The following is a 16929-nucleotide window of genomic DNA, read 5'->3' on the forward strand; positions in this document are numbered from 1 at the left end:
CAATTAATTAGTGTATTCAAAATATGCAAACTCGAGATGTTTTCCACAAAATCAATCATCACTATTTTACAAATTAAGTTCCTAATTTTGCAGCTGCACACTTCAACAACAAATCGAATCAATATAGGGAACACCCGAGTTGAAATTTTGATATTATTACTGAGAAACTAAAATCTAATATATTTAGAAAATTAAAAAAAAATCCTGCTCGTCTCAATAATTCTTGAATCTTTCCCAGGGTACATCAAAGTACACTCTTGTCAAAATTTTAAAGTGTATTTGAAAAGGCATTCTCAAGTTATAAATGACATGATTAAAACAAAACATAACTGGGTCTAAGTTTAAGACGGGAAGTCGAGGCGACTAAAATGCCGGGAGCAATGGGCTAGTAACCCCTTCTCCTGTATAAATTACTAAAGTTAATAGATTTTTTTTTAGGCCACCTTGCTTCGGTGGGATACAGCCGGTGTATTATTTATATGTTCCAGGATATTAACGGAGAATGTTGAGTGTGTATACTGACAATCCCAGACATGAATTTATATCAGAGTTTAGGTGAAGGAATCACTATCATTAATATTTGTCAAAGTGAATGAAAATTCTTGAAAGAAAAAGAAAACAAAATAACTTGAAAAAATATATATCAATATAAAAATAAAATTTGAATATAATTACCTGAATCACTAGTATTTATAATCATTTGTATATTTTATATCTTATTATACAAGAATATTCATTTTAGAAGGGGTGGATGGGTAAGCCAGCGGAAGGCCTCGGTCGAATGACCAAAAACTCCAGCGGTGGGTCATATTACTAAGACCTGTTTCCTGACCAATCTTCTGTAACCTATCGTCTCATAAATTCTGTTGGCATATTTAACATAATACATTCTCAAAGAGAAAACAATTGTTCCCCGCACCCTTAATATACATACTGTCAAAAAATGACATGTCATTTTGATGACATGTCATTTTGATGACATGTCATTTTGATGACGCCTGAATTCATCAAAACTACAATACAAAAATTGTGATTTGAGTTTTCTTTATTTGCGTTGTATTGTAAATGAAGTGGTGCTCGATTTCTTTCCCTTTGTAAATCATAGTACATTATTTGAGATAAAGCATTCATCTGTCGTGGTTTAGATTCAAAAACACCAGATTTCTGATCACCAGTTGGGTCATCTTTGTCCTATAGGATAACCTCTCTTCTGATTACATGCATTAAACTCTTTCACATCAACACTGGAAAATGCTACAAAATCCTCGAAAGAGGTTTTGGGATTGGCACAGAATTAGAGGAAACTTTCAAATCAGTGGTGTTAGAAAACTGATCGTTAAGGTCAAAAATCAACGATCGGTACTAACTCTGTATTCTCCCCAATGGGATCAATAGATCGGATTGTTCCAGCCATTTTATCGTATTTCCAATATATATCATGGATTTAATTAACTTTCTTGACTTTTAAAAAATAAATCCCATGCCAGTGGTCAGGATCTTTGATACGAGGCCTCTTTCCACGATTTTCTGAATTCAAGATTTCTCGTACTAGAATCCTCCAACCATTTCGAGACTAGTCCCAATGTTTTCTATTATGCTAATCCAAGTGTTTTGTTTGCAATTAACAAACTCATCGCTTTTGTACATGTCAATGTACGCAGATGTATCTATTCACACAGACTTTATAACGATATAAGGCTACCTCGACACAATGAGCTTATTGCCTCGTTCATCACAAGTTTATCGTCCATGAGTACACTTGTCTCCAAGAAATTTTCAGCTCTGTTCGTTTCTGAAAGGCGATACAATTAATAAACTCCTTTGTGTGCTACAAAATCACAAATTACATGACTCTGATTGCAAGTTTCACACTGAACAATGAAGAGGCAGAATACACTGGTAGTAAAAACGCACAAATAACGCGCACAAATGGCCCATGTTGGACTAAAACGTCGTAAGTTTCTCGTATGTGCTGGTTATTGTATATTTCACAGTGATCTGCTGGTTCAGGCCGGGAGGTGCTTTTTGACCGAACAATGCACTGAAACAGACCTTTACTCTCAGCAGAATCACTGTTCGCAGCTGTACTTTTACTGGCAAGACATTTAATATTCAAGTCTTGTAACACCGCTGGTTCAAATGATAAAATCGCCACAGCCTGTCGACCTAATCTCTCAATTATATTCTCCTGATCAGTGCTTCCTGCAAGCACTTTCAGGTTATGTGAAGTACCTGAATTTGGCAATAAGGATGACCTCTGGCAGATGATGCACTTATCGATGTCCGGAATCTGTTGCAAGCACCATAGTTCTATCCGCATTTTTGTTGATGTAACTTTTTACAGACTAACCTGAAACAGAAAAAAAATATTTGTAACTGAAGAGATATTGGTCACAAGGATCGGCCAAATAGAAAAAAAAAGTCAATCTGCATGTTAGTAAATTTATCTAGACATCTTTAACCCCCGAAACTGTACTCCGTCTATGATATTTTTTACAAATCCCCAAGCTTGATAGGTTTGCTTATTACCCACTTTTTAGACCAGACCTGTAAAAGTGCATTTTTGTGAGTGTATGCTCGTGCGTGCGCGCGCGTGTGTATGCGTGTGTGTATGTGTGTGTATGTGTGTGTGTGTATGTGTGTGTGTGTGTGTGTGTGTGTGTGTGTGTGTGTGTGTGTGTGTGTGTATGTGTGTGTGTATGTGTGTGTGTGTGTGTGTGTGTGTGTGTGTGTGTGTGTGTACTCACCTAATTGTACTCACCTAATTGTGGTTGCAGGGGTCGAGACTCAGCTCCTGGCCCCGCCTCTTCACTGATCGCTACTGGATCCTCTCTCTCTCTGCTTCCTGAGCTTTGTCATACCTCTTCTTAAAACTATGTATGGTTCCTGCCTCCACTACTTCACTTGCTAGGCTATTCCACTTGCTGACAACTCTATGACTGAAGAAATACTTCCTAACGTCCCTGTGACTCGTCTGAGTCTTCAGCTTCCAGTTGTGACCCCTTGTCCCTGTGTCCCCTCTCTGGAACATCCTATCTCTGTCCACCTTGTCTATTCCCCACAGTATCTTGTATGTCGTTATCATGTCTCCCCTGACCCTTCTGTCCTCCAGTGTCGTCAGTCCGATTTCCCTTAACCTTTCCTCGTACGACATTCCCTTGAGCTCTGGGACTAGCCTTGTTGCAAACCTTTGTACTTTCTCTAACTTCTTGACGTGCTTGACCAGGTGTGGGTTCCAGACTGGTGCTGCATACTCCAGTATGGGCCTAACATACACAGTGTACAGTGTCTTGAACGATTCCTTATTGAGGTATCGGAACGCTATTCTCAGGTTTGCCAGGCGCCCGTATGCTGCAGCGGTTATTTGGTTGATGTGTGCCTCCGGTGATGTACTCGGTGTTATGGTCACCCCAAGGTCTTTCTCCCTGAGTGAGGTCTGTAGTCTTTGTCCACCTAGCCTATATTCTGTCTGCGGTCTTCTTTGCCCCTCCTCAATCTTCATGACTTTGCATTTGGCTGGATTGAATTCGAGGAGCCAGTTACTGGACCACATGTCCAGCCTCTCCAGGTCTCTTTGCAGTCCTGCCTCATCCTCGTCCGATTTAATTCTTCTCATCAACTTCACGTCATCTGCGAACAGGGACACTTCAGAGTCTATTCCTTCCATCATGTCGTTCACATATATCAAAAATAGCACTGGTCCTAGAACTGACCCCTGTGGGACCCCGCTCGTAACAGGCGCCCACTGTGATACCTCTTCACGTACCATGACTCGTTGCTGCCTCCCTGTCAGGTATTCCCTTATCCATTGCAGTGCCCTTCCTTTTATGTGTGCCTGATCCTCCAGCTTCTGCACTAATCTCTTGTGGGGAACTGTGTCAAAGGCCTTCCTGCAGTCTAGGAAAACGCAATCTACCCAACCCTCTCTCTCGTGTCTTACTTCTGTTACCTTGTGTGTGTGTGTGTGTGTGTGTGTGTATGTGTGTATTTGTGTGTGTGTGTGTGTGTGTGTGTGTGTGTGTGTGTGTGTGTGTGTGTGTGTGTGTGTGTGTGTGTGTGTGTATGTGTGTATGTGTGTGTGTGTGTGTGTGTGTGTGTGTGTTTAACAGTCTAGTACATACTTGTAATGTTGGGTGTATCTGTTTCAAATACTTATACAATTAACAGAAAAAAAAGCAACACAACCAAAAAGAATCAAAACAAAACAAAAACATTATATTACAAAATATAACTGGAATCAAGTGTACATCCCTCTCTGAAAACGCATTTTACAATTCTTGTAATTAGCATGTATAAAATCCAAAATCCCAGTGATGCTTACTACTATAGGGGGAAGCGCTAAACTCGTCGAGGTTATATAGTGCATCGGAAAAGACAGGCAGTAAGGTTCGATTCTAGGGAGTGTACTTTAAATCCAATTTCTTAGATCAAGAACTCTGCACCAGTATTAAAGTGTATCCTGAGGCTCATCACATAATGGCCCACAATTGGAACTTTTGGTCATCTGACCGAGGACTTCCGCTGGCTCTCTCATCCCTTCAAAAATTAAGATTAGTAGTCACTTCATAGATATTAGTTGCTTAAGTGTTATTCCACCCCTGGCAGCGTCATATTGCAGATATTGCAGATCATTATGACAGTGGATCGGCTGGTACCTGGCTATTCTCTTATTCTCCAGACTTATTTGCCTATTTATTTCTAACGATGGATTTGAAATTTCTCTGGGAAACCAAAATTATATTCCACATTGTTTTGTTTATTGCCGGTTTAGTTAAACTTAGCTCCCGGAAGCCTACGTGTGAGGGAATCCACAATAGTTTAGCCTTAACCCACTAGTTAACGTAATTTGTGAAGATCCCTGTGAAGACTCGCACATAACTTTCACATTCAAACCTCAAGCTATTTATAACAGTTAACGAGGAACTCTCTCCAGTACACCTGGAGAGAGTTCCGGGGGTCAACGCCCCCCGCCTCATGGTGGATTAGGGTCTGTTCAACCAGGCTGTTACTGCTGGCCGCACGTAATCCAACGTACGAACCACAACCCGGCTGGTCAGGTACTAACTATAGATGCCTGTCCAGCGCCTGCTTGAAGATAGCCAGGGGTCTATTGGTAATCCCCTTGATGTATGCTGGGAGGCAGTTGAGCAGTCCTGGGCCCCTGACACTTACTGAGTTATCTCTTACTGTGCAAGTGGCACCCTTGTTTTTCATTGGGGGGGATGTTGCACCGTCTGCCGAATCTTTTGCTTTCATAGGGAGTGATTTTCGTACTATATATAAGATTAGTCAGGCAGACTATTGCTATTATTATTATACTGATATGAAGGTCTACAGCCGTGTAAGTCATTCAGTGCAGAGAGAGTAAAAGGCTCGATCCTCCGTGTGTAATGTTTTTTTGTGTGTAAATTGCGTTAAGTCAAAACCAAGACGAGGGCATTTAATGTGAGAGGCAGCGGTCTCCCTCAACTCTTCAATCTCGGCTGAGCAGCCTGAAGCAGAAAATATAAATATTTTTACATTACAGTGCACGAACATAAGTATGGTAAACTATGTTTAGGATTTGGGTCAAACAGGTTTCCTGTGCATCATGTGTCCTGAGTAAGGAATTCTGAATGTCGCTCAACGCTAAGAAAGAAATTGAAATTCATTCTCTCTCTCTCTCTCTCTCTCTCTCTCTCTCTCTCTCTCTCTCTCTCTCTCTCTCTCTCCCCTCTCTCTCCCCTCTCTCTCTCTCCCCTCTCATTCTCTCTCTCCCCTCTCATTCTCTCTCTCCCCCTCTCATTCTCTCTCTCCCCTCTCATTTTCTCTCTCCCCTCTCATTCTCTCTCCCCCCCTCTCATTCTCTCTCTCCCCCTCTCATTCTCTCTCTCGCCCTCTGATTCTCTCTCTCGCCCTCTCATTCTCTCTCTCACCCTCTCATTCTCTCTCTCCCCCTCTCATTCTCTCTCTCCCCCTCTCATTCTCTCTCTCCCCCTCTCATTCTCTCTCTCCCCCTCTCATTCTCTCTCTCCCCCTCTCATTCTCTCTCTCCCCCTCTCATTCTCTCTCTCCCCCTCTCATTCTCTCTCTCCCCTCTCATTCTCTCTCTCCCCTCTCATTCTCTCTCTCCCCTCTCATTCTCTCTCTCCCCTCTCATTCTCTCTCTCCCCTCTCATTCTCTCTCTCCCCTCTCATTCTCTCTCTCCCCCTCTCATTCTCTCTCTCCCCCTCTCATTCTCTCTCTCCCCCTCTCATTCTCTCTCTCCCCCTCTCTTGCTCTCTCTCCCCCTCTCATTCTCTCTCCCCCTCTCATTCTCTCTCTCCCCCTCTCATTCTCTCTCTCCCCCTCTCATTCTCTCTCTCCCCCTCTCATTCTCTCTCTCCCCCTCTCATTCTCTCTCTCCCCCTCTCATTCTCTCTCTCCCCCTCTCATTCTCTCTCTCCCCTCTCATTCTCTCTCTCCCCCTCTCATTCTCTCTCTCCCCTCTCATTCTCTCTCTCCCCTCTCATTCTCTCTCTCCCCTCTCATTCTCTCTCTCCCCTCTCATTCTCTCTCTCCCCTCTCATTCTCTCTCTCCCCTCTCATTCTCTCTCTCCCCTCTCATTCTCTCTCCCCCCTCTCATTCTCTCTCTCCCCTCTCATTCTCTCTCTCTCCTCTCATTCTCTCTCTCTCCTCTCATTCTCTCTCTCCCCTCTCATTCTCTCTCTCCCCTCTCATTCTCTCTCTCCCCCCTCTCATTCTCTGTCTCTTATTCTCTCACGCACACACACACACACACACACACACACACACACACACACACACACACACACACACACACACACACCGACAAGGTGAAATGGGGCACAATATTAGAGATGGGACATAAGGAACAAGATGGCACAACTGGAAGCTGAAAACTCAGGTGAAGCATAGGGATGTTAGGAAGTATTTCCTCAGTCTTAGAGTTGTCAGGAAACTGAACAATCTTGAAATTGTAATAGTAGAGGCAAGATCCATCCATAACTTTATGAGGTACAGTAAGACTCTTGGAGCATAAAGTGTTTGGACATAGTAGCGACTAAAGAAGAGTTGGGGCCAAGAGCTGTGACTCTACTTAGGCGACCACATATAGGTGAACCCCCCCCATCCCGAACCAATCTCTACCCCTCAACACAAACACATTTACCGCACACGAGAGTAGTTCCAAAGCAGAAGGAGCAGGCGGGAATAACCGGGGAACACTACAATGGTTGACGACATCCCTGACAAGAGGAAACAATGAGCAAAGAGGTGTTGGAATGGGTGCACGTTACGAGCAGGGTTCATAGGGATCAGTACTTGGGCCGGTGTTATTTCTTGTACATTATGAAAGGTATCCCTGTTCGCGGATGACGTGAAACTAATGAGGCTAATACAGGCAGAATTGGACCAGGAAATGCTACAAATGGATCTTGACAGGATGTAGGTCTGATCTGATAAATAGGTATTGAAGTATAACCCCATCAAGTGCAAAGTTATGAAGTTTGGGGAAAAGCAAAGAAGAAGCACAGTGTACAGGCTCTTGGGGCAAAAGCTGCAAATCCTACTCAAGGAGAACCTCGGGTGAACATTACAGCGAGCATATCACCTGAGGCGCACATCAACCAACTGCTGCAGGAAAATGCGCATCTGTCAAATTTCAGACGCCTAATAACGTGTCATTCAAGACACTGTATGCCAGTGTACAACATGCCCATGTCAGAGTACGCAGCACCAGTATGGAACCCGCACCTCATGTATGTAAGGCAACTGGAGAAAGTGCAGAGGTTTTAACAAGTCTTGCCCAGGAGCTAAGAGGTACGTCCCATGAGCAGAAGTTAATGGAACTCAGCCTGATGACCCTAGAGGAGAGAAGGATTATGGGGAACATGATAACGACGTATAAAATAGTGAGAGGAATTAAGAGGATTAATAGGGACAGAATGTTTTAGAGATGGGACACAGGAACAAGAAGGCAGAATTGGAAGTTGAAACATCGGATGAGCCATTGGGATGTTAAGAAGTCTTTTTCCAGCCTTAAAGTTGTCAGGAAATGGAACAATCTGAAGAGTGAAGTGGTAGAGGCAGGATCCATACATAGCTTTATGAATAGGTACAACAAGGCTCTTGAAGCAGTGTAGACCTACTGGTGACAAGCGAAGAGGGGACAGGAACACTGAATCGACCCCTGTAACCTTATATAGGCGAGTACACACACAATTACACACACTCGAATTAGATATTTTTTTGCCAAGTGATCAAGTGTTGACCCCACAGGGGTCATATAAAAAAAAAAAAAAAAAAAAAAAAGTGTGTACCCGCAAGCCAGCGAAAGGCCTCGGTTAGATGACCAAAAGTTCCAGCGGCGGTTCATCATATACAGGAAACACTTGTCCTGAATCCTGACAAACTTACCTAACCTAACCTAATGGTTACAACAGCAATAACTAGAACAGGGATTAGCGGCATTGCCGCCAGCTGATGAAACTAAAACGAGGAAATGGGAAACCAAAATACCAAATTGACAATGAGGGAGAGACGAGTTATAATCAGGATGTCAGTGGAGAGGAGGAGGAGGAAGTGACGTTGGCTGGATTCCACCACAGGACAGATGAAGAACGAGGAAAATAACTCTTTGATCTTTGTAATGAGATGAAAGGAAAACATACAGGCAGAATACAGGAGAGAAGGGCTATGTACGAAGAAAATGTACGAAGCCGGGTAGAAAAACTTAAGCTGTAGATGGAATTAGAGGAGATATAGACACGAGGTAGAACTCCATGCAGCAGGTGGGGGAGAAAGAACGAAGAGAAGAAAAAACGTCCTCTGCGGAAATGCTTTCAAGCAACTGGGATGCGAAGACATGGGGAGCAGCAGTGGAAGTGAAAATAAAAGACAATGAACTTTCGAAAGAAAAGTAATAGGAGACGAAAAGAATGAGGACGTTGATTATCCATGGCTTTCGGGAAACTGGAACGTAGTCAAATATTTGGATGTGGACAGATGAGAGATGCGAAATATCATTGAGGAGACAGGTGGCGAGGCTGAGGGGAGCGAGGTGGCAAATTTTCAGAGAAATAAAAGGTCCACTAGGCACAAAATACATCCAGTCAAACCTATCTTTGCAACCGAAAGGACACGAAAACAAGATCCTGAAATGGAAATCACTGGCAAGGAGGATGCAAAGATTTAGTGATGTGTACGAACATCGACTACCAACCACCCACACATTCACCACTAACTCACCACACTAATCATGGACACCTACCACCAGCTATCCATATCCACCACCCACGCTTACCACTAATGGCCTACACTCAACATTCTCTGTGTAAAATGTACCATACTTCCAGAAGACAAACCATAGTACGGGTGGGGTTAAAACCAGCGAGCAGAGAGTCATAAAACTCCAGACCGACGCGTTAGCCCCTGGGCCAGCTTGCTACAAAACGATTCATCCAACTAGGTATATTCTACACCACAGGAAGGTGTTACGGCTCTCTGATCGTGGGTTCTAACCCCACCCATGGTATAGTTTGTTTGCAATCGTATCATTACGATTTCGTGAGTCATGTTTTCCGGAAGACAAATTAGCAAAAAAAAAAAGAAAGTCAAAACAAGCATATTTCAGCTATTTTACTCTAAAGATTACCTTACACAAAAACAAAATTGGCAGATTGGCAGTTACACTCTAATAAAAATCTCAAATTTCTTCTGAGTAGAAACACAAGTTTGGAAAAACTAAAACCGATCACAAGTGTCTTCAAGTGAAAACCAAAACTGGAAATAGTCAATATAACATTGACCAGATGCACGTCCAGATAGTTACATTAACCTTCACATAGTTATAGAACACCAGCCTCGAAATTTTTTCAGCTAATATTACGAGGAATCTTCAAAAAACAAAAAAAAAAAAAAGACAAATGAAAATGAGAATTCGAGCCATCTGAAAAAAAATTTTTGAAGGATACCTAGATATTACCAACTTGTATGAATTTTGTTTATAAAATTTTTATTTTACCCAAAATTAGACGGGTTTTCTCGTTGGCAAGAAGATGGAAGGAGAAACAAATTGTAAAATTAAGGAAAAGCCATAACTGATATTGGTAGAAACGAAGCTAAAACAGAAAATGGAAATAATTGTAGGGGAGAGAGTGCAGATATGAATTACATTAGATGGAAGGGAAGAATGTGAAGAGAGGACAGAGACACAGAGACAGAGATAGGAAGGAGAGACAAGTGAGACATGAGGAGACAGAGATAGGAGAGAGAGGAGAGGAGAGATAGCAGAGAGAGATAGGAGAGAGAGAGAGAGAGAGAGAGAGAGAGAGAGAGAGAGAGAGAGAGAGAGAGAGAGAGAGAGAGAGAGAGAGAGAGGAGACACACAGGAGAGTGAGGAGAGAGAGCGAGGGGGAGGAGGGACAATAAATTACGTGGAGACACAAAAAAGGACAGACAAGCACAAACGTAAACACAGAGGCAGAAATATAGAGGCAGCGTTAGAGGCAGTGGAGGAAGTTGATGAAGGTAGATGGTGAGGCTCCAGGACAGGGAGCGAACATTTAACACCAGGAAGGGTGTGTAAACTGATGGTATTATAACTGCAAGGGGGAAGTTATGAGATATGAAACATGGGTAGTTAGCAAGAACTCATTTAAAATGAAGTCTTTCTAAAATTTTCTCTTATGCATTTAAAGATATATTTTTTCAATAATTTTAATATAAAAATTAATGATTTTGTACCAAAAGAACCATAGAAAACTTACCTAACCTTATTATAACAAGCGCAGTTTAATTTAGCCTTATCTAATTATATTTCATACATGTTTATAATAATTTAATAATAAACACAATGAGATATAAGTTTTTCGTTAGGTTCAGAATAATTTTTGCGAGATTATTGCATACACAAATTTTCGCTTGCCCTATTCGGTAAAAAGTGCGTTACTATTTAAGCCACGTGTCCTGTGTCACAAACCTACTGGAGTTTTATGACAAGGTGACAGAAGTAAGACAAGAGAGAGGAGTGGATAGACTGCATTTTCTTGGACTGCAAGAAGGCCTTCGACACAGTTCCTCACAAGAGGTTAATGCTAAAGCTAGAGGATCAGTCACATATAACAGGAAAGGCACTGCAATGGATCAGAGAATATCTGACAGGGATGCAACAGCGAGTCAGGGTACGTGACGAGGTGTCAGAGTGGGTGCCTGTGACGAGCACGGTTCCACAGGGGTTAGTCCTAGGACCTGTGCTGTTTTTGAGATATGCAAATGACATTACGGAAGGGATAGACTCAGAAGTGTCCTTGTTTGCAAATGATGGGAAGTTACTGAGGAGAATCAAATCGGTCGAGGATCAGGCAGGACTACAAAGAGACCTGGACAGGCTACAAGCCTGGTCCAGCAACTGGCTCCTTGAGTTTAACTGTCATGAAGATCGGTGAAGGGCAAAGAAGACCGCAGACAGAGTATAGTCTAGGTGGCCAAAGACTGCAAACCTCACTCAAGGAAAAAGATTTTGGCGTGAGTATAAAACCGAGCACATCTCCTGGGGAGCACATCAATCAGATACCTGCTGCAGCATATGGGCGTCTGGCAAACCTAAGGATGGCGTTCCGATACCTCAGTAAGGAATCGTTAAACACACTGTACACCATATAGGTCAGGCTCATACTTAAGTATGCAGCACCAGTTTGGAATCCACACCTGGTCAAGCACGTCAAGAAATTAGAGAAAAGTGCTAAGGTTTGCAACAAGACTAGTCCCAGAGCTAAGGGGATTGTCTATCGAAGAAAGGTTAAGGGAAATTGGCCTGACGATTAAGATACAAGTGCAACAGTTGGGTCTCTTTATTGTTGAAACGTTTCACCTACACAGTAGGCTTCTTCAGTCAGATACAGAGGCAGCAGGTGTGGTAGTGAAATAAAGATGTAATGAGTCCATCGAACTTGGAGAAAAAGTATTTGAGGTGATCAGTCCCTCAGCCTCCATGGTCTGGAACGCTATCATTCCAGACCATGGAGCAGATCTCTCCTCTAAGCTGAGGGGCTGACCACCTCAAATACTATTTCTCCAAGGTTGATGGACTGATTGAGTCTTTAATTCACTATTACACCTGCTGAATCTATATTTGACTGAAGAAGCCTACTGTGTAGGCGAAACGTTTCAACAATAATGATACCCAACTGCTTCACTTGCGTCTTAACCATCCTCAACATAAACTGAGGTGGCAATGGAAATATTAATATGTCAATATGACAGGAACACAAAATCAGATGAGGGACGAACTAGTGAGGCTGGACTTTGTATTTACCCTAAAAGACTTGGATGTAGGGAACATAGAATTTGAGTCTCCTTGACTGTGCAGTACAAAGGTTCGAATACGTTGTGGAAGTGAACGTGGAGAGAAGCTCAGAGAGAGAAAGTGGTCACGAACCTAACTTCAAAAGATAAGACAATGGCATGAATCAGTTCTTAAATGAAGACCCATAAAAAAGAAGACAGATAAAAAACGATGAACGAGATGGAGTATGTAGGTGGAAAATACCTGGAGAGAGAGGAGAAATTCATTCTCAGAAGCAAAACGAAGCACAGGCAAGACCAGAGTGAGCCCATGGATCACCCAGAGGTTGAGAAAGGTAAAAGCTAAGAGTGCAAGAACGAGGAAGAAACAAACAGCAATGAATGCCGGAGAAAGAGAGAAGCCAGTAGAAAAGCCAGAGACGATTACTCATGGTTATGAAGGCTTAACTACAACTTGAGAAGACAAAGCATTGAAAGCCAAATCTAAATTAAAGTTAATGTACAATGCAACCATATCACTAAACAGATTACAGAGAAAATCTAGTTAATAACGCTTACTAAAGATGATCAAGAAGTTTGAGAGCTGAACGAAAGATTTTTAAAGAAATATTCACAGTAGACAAGAACATTACCAGAGAGTCAAGGAGGAGATTCTCCATCACCACGATGCTGTCAACACTAACTCCAAGGCTGAGGGACTGATTACCTCATCTTTTGTATATAGTTCTACTGTCTTCTAATTATGTCCTAGAATCTGTATCGATAAAGCCACTGGATGGCGAAACGTCTACAATAAAGATATCCAGATGCTGCACTTGTGTCTAAACTTTCATATTGTCGGTAATTTATACCTTTCTTGCACTAGCCTCATCTTCTATAAGGCAACTACGAGAAGTGTTTAAAACTCAGTGTAGTCCCTATGTTCCAGAAAGGGGACAGACAGGTAGCATTAAATTATGTACTAGTGTCATTAACATGCAAATCATGTAAGGTTATGAATAAGATTTTCAAGACATGAGTAGTGAAGTGCCTGTAAAGAAAATTTTCTTAAGCAATAACTATCATAGTTATTGCTTAAGAAAATTAGGTAGAGAAAGGTTGATGAATGGACTGAAAATTTTCACTGTGAAAGTTGTTGGATGAAGAATGTCACAAGAGACGGGCAAAAGCTAGAAGAGCAGGCAGGAATAACAAGAAAAGAACAACAGAGGATCGAAGAACATTTCGCAGGATGGAAACTAATTATATTCCGGAAGCGAGCGAGATGAGTTGGGTACTTAACGGATCAGTAATGAACTAGTACTCTTCATTAGTTATGTAAATGATATGACAAAAAAATCGAGTCAGAGGAGTCTGTGTTCGAAGCTGACATGAAACTAACAGAATCAGACCAGAAGAGATGACAGGAAACCCAGAACATGTTGCTGAATTAGTCTGATAAGTGGCTAATAGAATTAAATTCCTTAATATGCAAAGTTATCAGATTTGGGGATTAGCAAATACGACTGGAAGCAGAGCGCAGGATGCTATGATGGTTTAGAAAAACCGAGAAGTTGAAGAATGAAACACCCGTGGAACATTTTGGAATATTTTGCGGAAATCTTTCGCCAGCCAGTGGCTTTAGTCCATTACAGGAAAAATTTCCAAACGTTGCACACATCTCTCATTCTTCAGAGTACAGGCTAGCTGGATACAGCCTGCATGTATCCCCAAAAGAGATGCACCTTGGATAAGTATGGTTCTTAGCATATGGCCTGAGGCATACATCAACCAAACTACCTCCACAACTAATGCAAAAATGATAACTTCAAACGTATCCTTCACCATCCTGAAAAAAAGTTATTCACGACACAATATGCGGCATACATTATGCCCATCTTCGAGTATGCAGCGCCAAAATAGAACCCACATTTTATAAAGCATGTCAAGAAAATGGAAATTGTGTAAATGTTTGCATGGAAATGAAAGTGAAGTGGGGTATGGGGTATGAGTTAAACCTAACGATATTAAAGGACAGAAGGACCAGAGGTATCATGATTACAACTTACAAAAATACTGAGAGAAACTGACAGTAAGAACAGGGCAGCAAAGTGGAAGAGGAAGGATGTATATATAATTTATAGATTGGGAATGACATTACTCGGAGCCAGAAAAGAGGAAATCTGGTTGTGACCATTGGAGAGACTGTTCCAATAGCCAAGAATCAAACTCTGCAGACACATTGGTTAATACAGACACTCCAGAGAAATATCAACCAAGGGACGTAGAATAACATTTTCTGTGATTTACAACTCTCCACTGAACAACAGGGGGTCCAGGCAAGGGTATTGGAAGAATCACGGAACCACAATAAAAATCCTCCTAGAGAATGTAGCAGAGAGAAAGCATGACCAAAGCAAAAGGTACTAGGTGTACCTGATTTCAATCTCGGTGAAATAGATTGTGAGAGCTGGGATCCGCAAGGTGAGTCAAATTCATGACCCAGCATATTTAAACACCACAGATATAAAAGCAGGACAAACTTTTCACGATGAGTGAATACGACATGTGTGAAATAAAATATGGCCAACCACAATGGCTTAGTGACAAGAGTATTTTGCTATGAATGCTTGGTGTTAATTGATGTGGACAGAAGAGAACGGAGTATACAAGGATGAGAGATTTTCTAAAAGGAATCAAGTGACGTTGATTTAAGTGGTGAAGCTACAAATGAGATGGAGATTTGTCGTCAGAAACTGTCCTGTCACAGAGAGGTTCTTATCAATAAGGACGGATGGAAGGCGAAATTCGGAGAGCCCTCGCAGAGCTGCAGAGACGCCATTTTAACAAAATAGCATAAAAAAACAGAAAACAGAGGATAATAGTGAATGGAAAGTGAGAAGAATAGCTAGTAATAATAGTACAATAATGCGAAGGGAACCAGGGAGTTCTTTTTAAGCAATGACCAGTGTAACGAACACTTTTCAGTGTTCATTACACTGGTCAGCACTGTCAGTGCTCAAAAGATTAATTGATCTGTATATTTTGATCCACTTATGGGATTTCCGAAGGGGATGAAAATATACAGATCAATTAATCTCCCGAGTTTTTATCTCCATGAAGGATATTCACAGAAGACGACTGAGAAGTAGAGGAGCCGGGAAGGTGGCAGAATGAACGCTGATAAGATCGCTGCTCAACAGAAAGAGAAAAGAATTCACATTTTGATGACGAAAGACCTGGAAACATGAAAGCCCGTGTTGTCTGACAGCGTGGGACCATAGGTACTGAAAGGGGAGGATAAATCCTATAAGACAGCCTCACAGACTTAAAATATTTGATGAGACGGGAAAAGTATCACATAGCTCAATAACTGCACGAGCAGAGACACAAACAAGATGCACTGAATTACTGGGCAGTATCTTTCGATTTATGCTGCCCAAAATATTCGAAATGTTCAGAAACAGATTGGGTAAGAACCTTAATAGGGAAGACTTTCTAATACAACCTGAATTTATGGTCTTGCCACACTAAATTAATGGATTTTTTGTGACAAAATCAGAGTTAAAAGAAGAACGACAAGGATGGGATAAATGAATATCTTGGACCATAGGAAAACATTTGACACTACCCCTACCAAAGACTGATTCACTAATTATAAGAACAAGTATAAGTGGATTAAGTAACAACTAACAAAGAGAAGACTGAAGTTAATGGTAAAGATACAGGTTTCAGGAAGTGAAAGTGTCAATTTCACAAAGAACAACGCAAAGATTTCTATTCTCAACACAAGTAAATGACCTGGAGAAAAGAATTTAATGCTATATATCATTGGTTGATAAAAAGGCGAATAAGAAGAAAAATGGAGGAGTATAGAGAGAGGTTACACGAAGATCTGAACTGGTTACTGGAATTTAGCGAAGTGTATGGAAATGCAAACTGTGGCCGGGGTAGCAGGAAATAGGCGGAAAAAAGCTTAAGATGTGGGAAATTAAAACTTTCCTTTAATAACAAAGACTTTGAAATGAGCATCACATCCAACATATCGTTAGCACATATTGCAGATATTACTAATCTCACATGATTCTGTACTCTTAGCTTTCTTCAGATAACTTAATGAAAAACTTTTAGGACTCTGTACACATTAGTAAAACTTACTATGGAGTGTACATGTACAGTATGGATCCCTCGTCAAAACATACAGGAGAGTTTTACACTACGATTTGTCCCAAAGATGAGAAGATTGAGTTTAGAGGAGAAACTAAAGGAACTTATTCTGACTACTCAAGAAGAGAGAGGGACTTGTGGAAAAGCATTATGACATGCAAGATACACAGAAAATTTGACAGGAGTTAAAAAACAAACAGGCTTTTCAAAATGTGAGCCACAGGAGCTAAGGGATCATAGATGTTGAAGACTTACATGAAGCTGAGAGATGGACGGCAATGCTTTTTGTAGTCTCAGGGTTGTAAACAACTAGAATGAACTAGATAGAGGAGCGACAGAGATAAACACAAAACACACTTTCAACTATTGTTATATGATGGCCTAAGACGCTGGTAACCAAAAATATCGGAGATTATGAATCAGGGACATGATCTGAAAGTAATAATCACCGAAAAATCTACCCGTTGAGTATAACTTGCTGAGTACAAAAAGATGA

The 16929-nt window shown here is 41.4% G+C and overlaps 1 long non-coding RNA gene across 1 annotated transcript in view; it reads right to left on the reverse strand.

Annotated features, from left to right (window-relative positions):
- Positions 1–297: 297 nt before the first annotated feature.
- LOC138851321 (uncharacterized) overlaps positions 298–16929 on the reverse strand; it is a 142076-nt gene continuing 125444 nt past the window's right edge. The window contains exon 4 of the long non-coding RNA XR_011391146.1: positions 298–2350. This is a non-coding gene — a long non-coding RNA (uncharacterized lncRNA). The remainder of the gene's footprint in view (positions 2351–16929) is intronic.

This window comes from Cherax quadricarinatus, unplaced genomic scaffold, assembly GCF_038502225.1.
Source record: "Cherax quadricarinatus isolate ZL_2023a unplaced genomic scaffold, ASM3850222v1 Contig334, whole genome shotgun sequence".
Lineage (NCBI taxonomy): Eukaryota > Metazoa > Arthropoda > Malacostraca > Decapoda > Parastacidae > Cherax > Cherax quadricarinatus.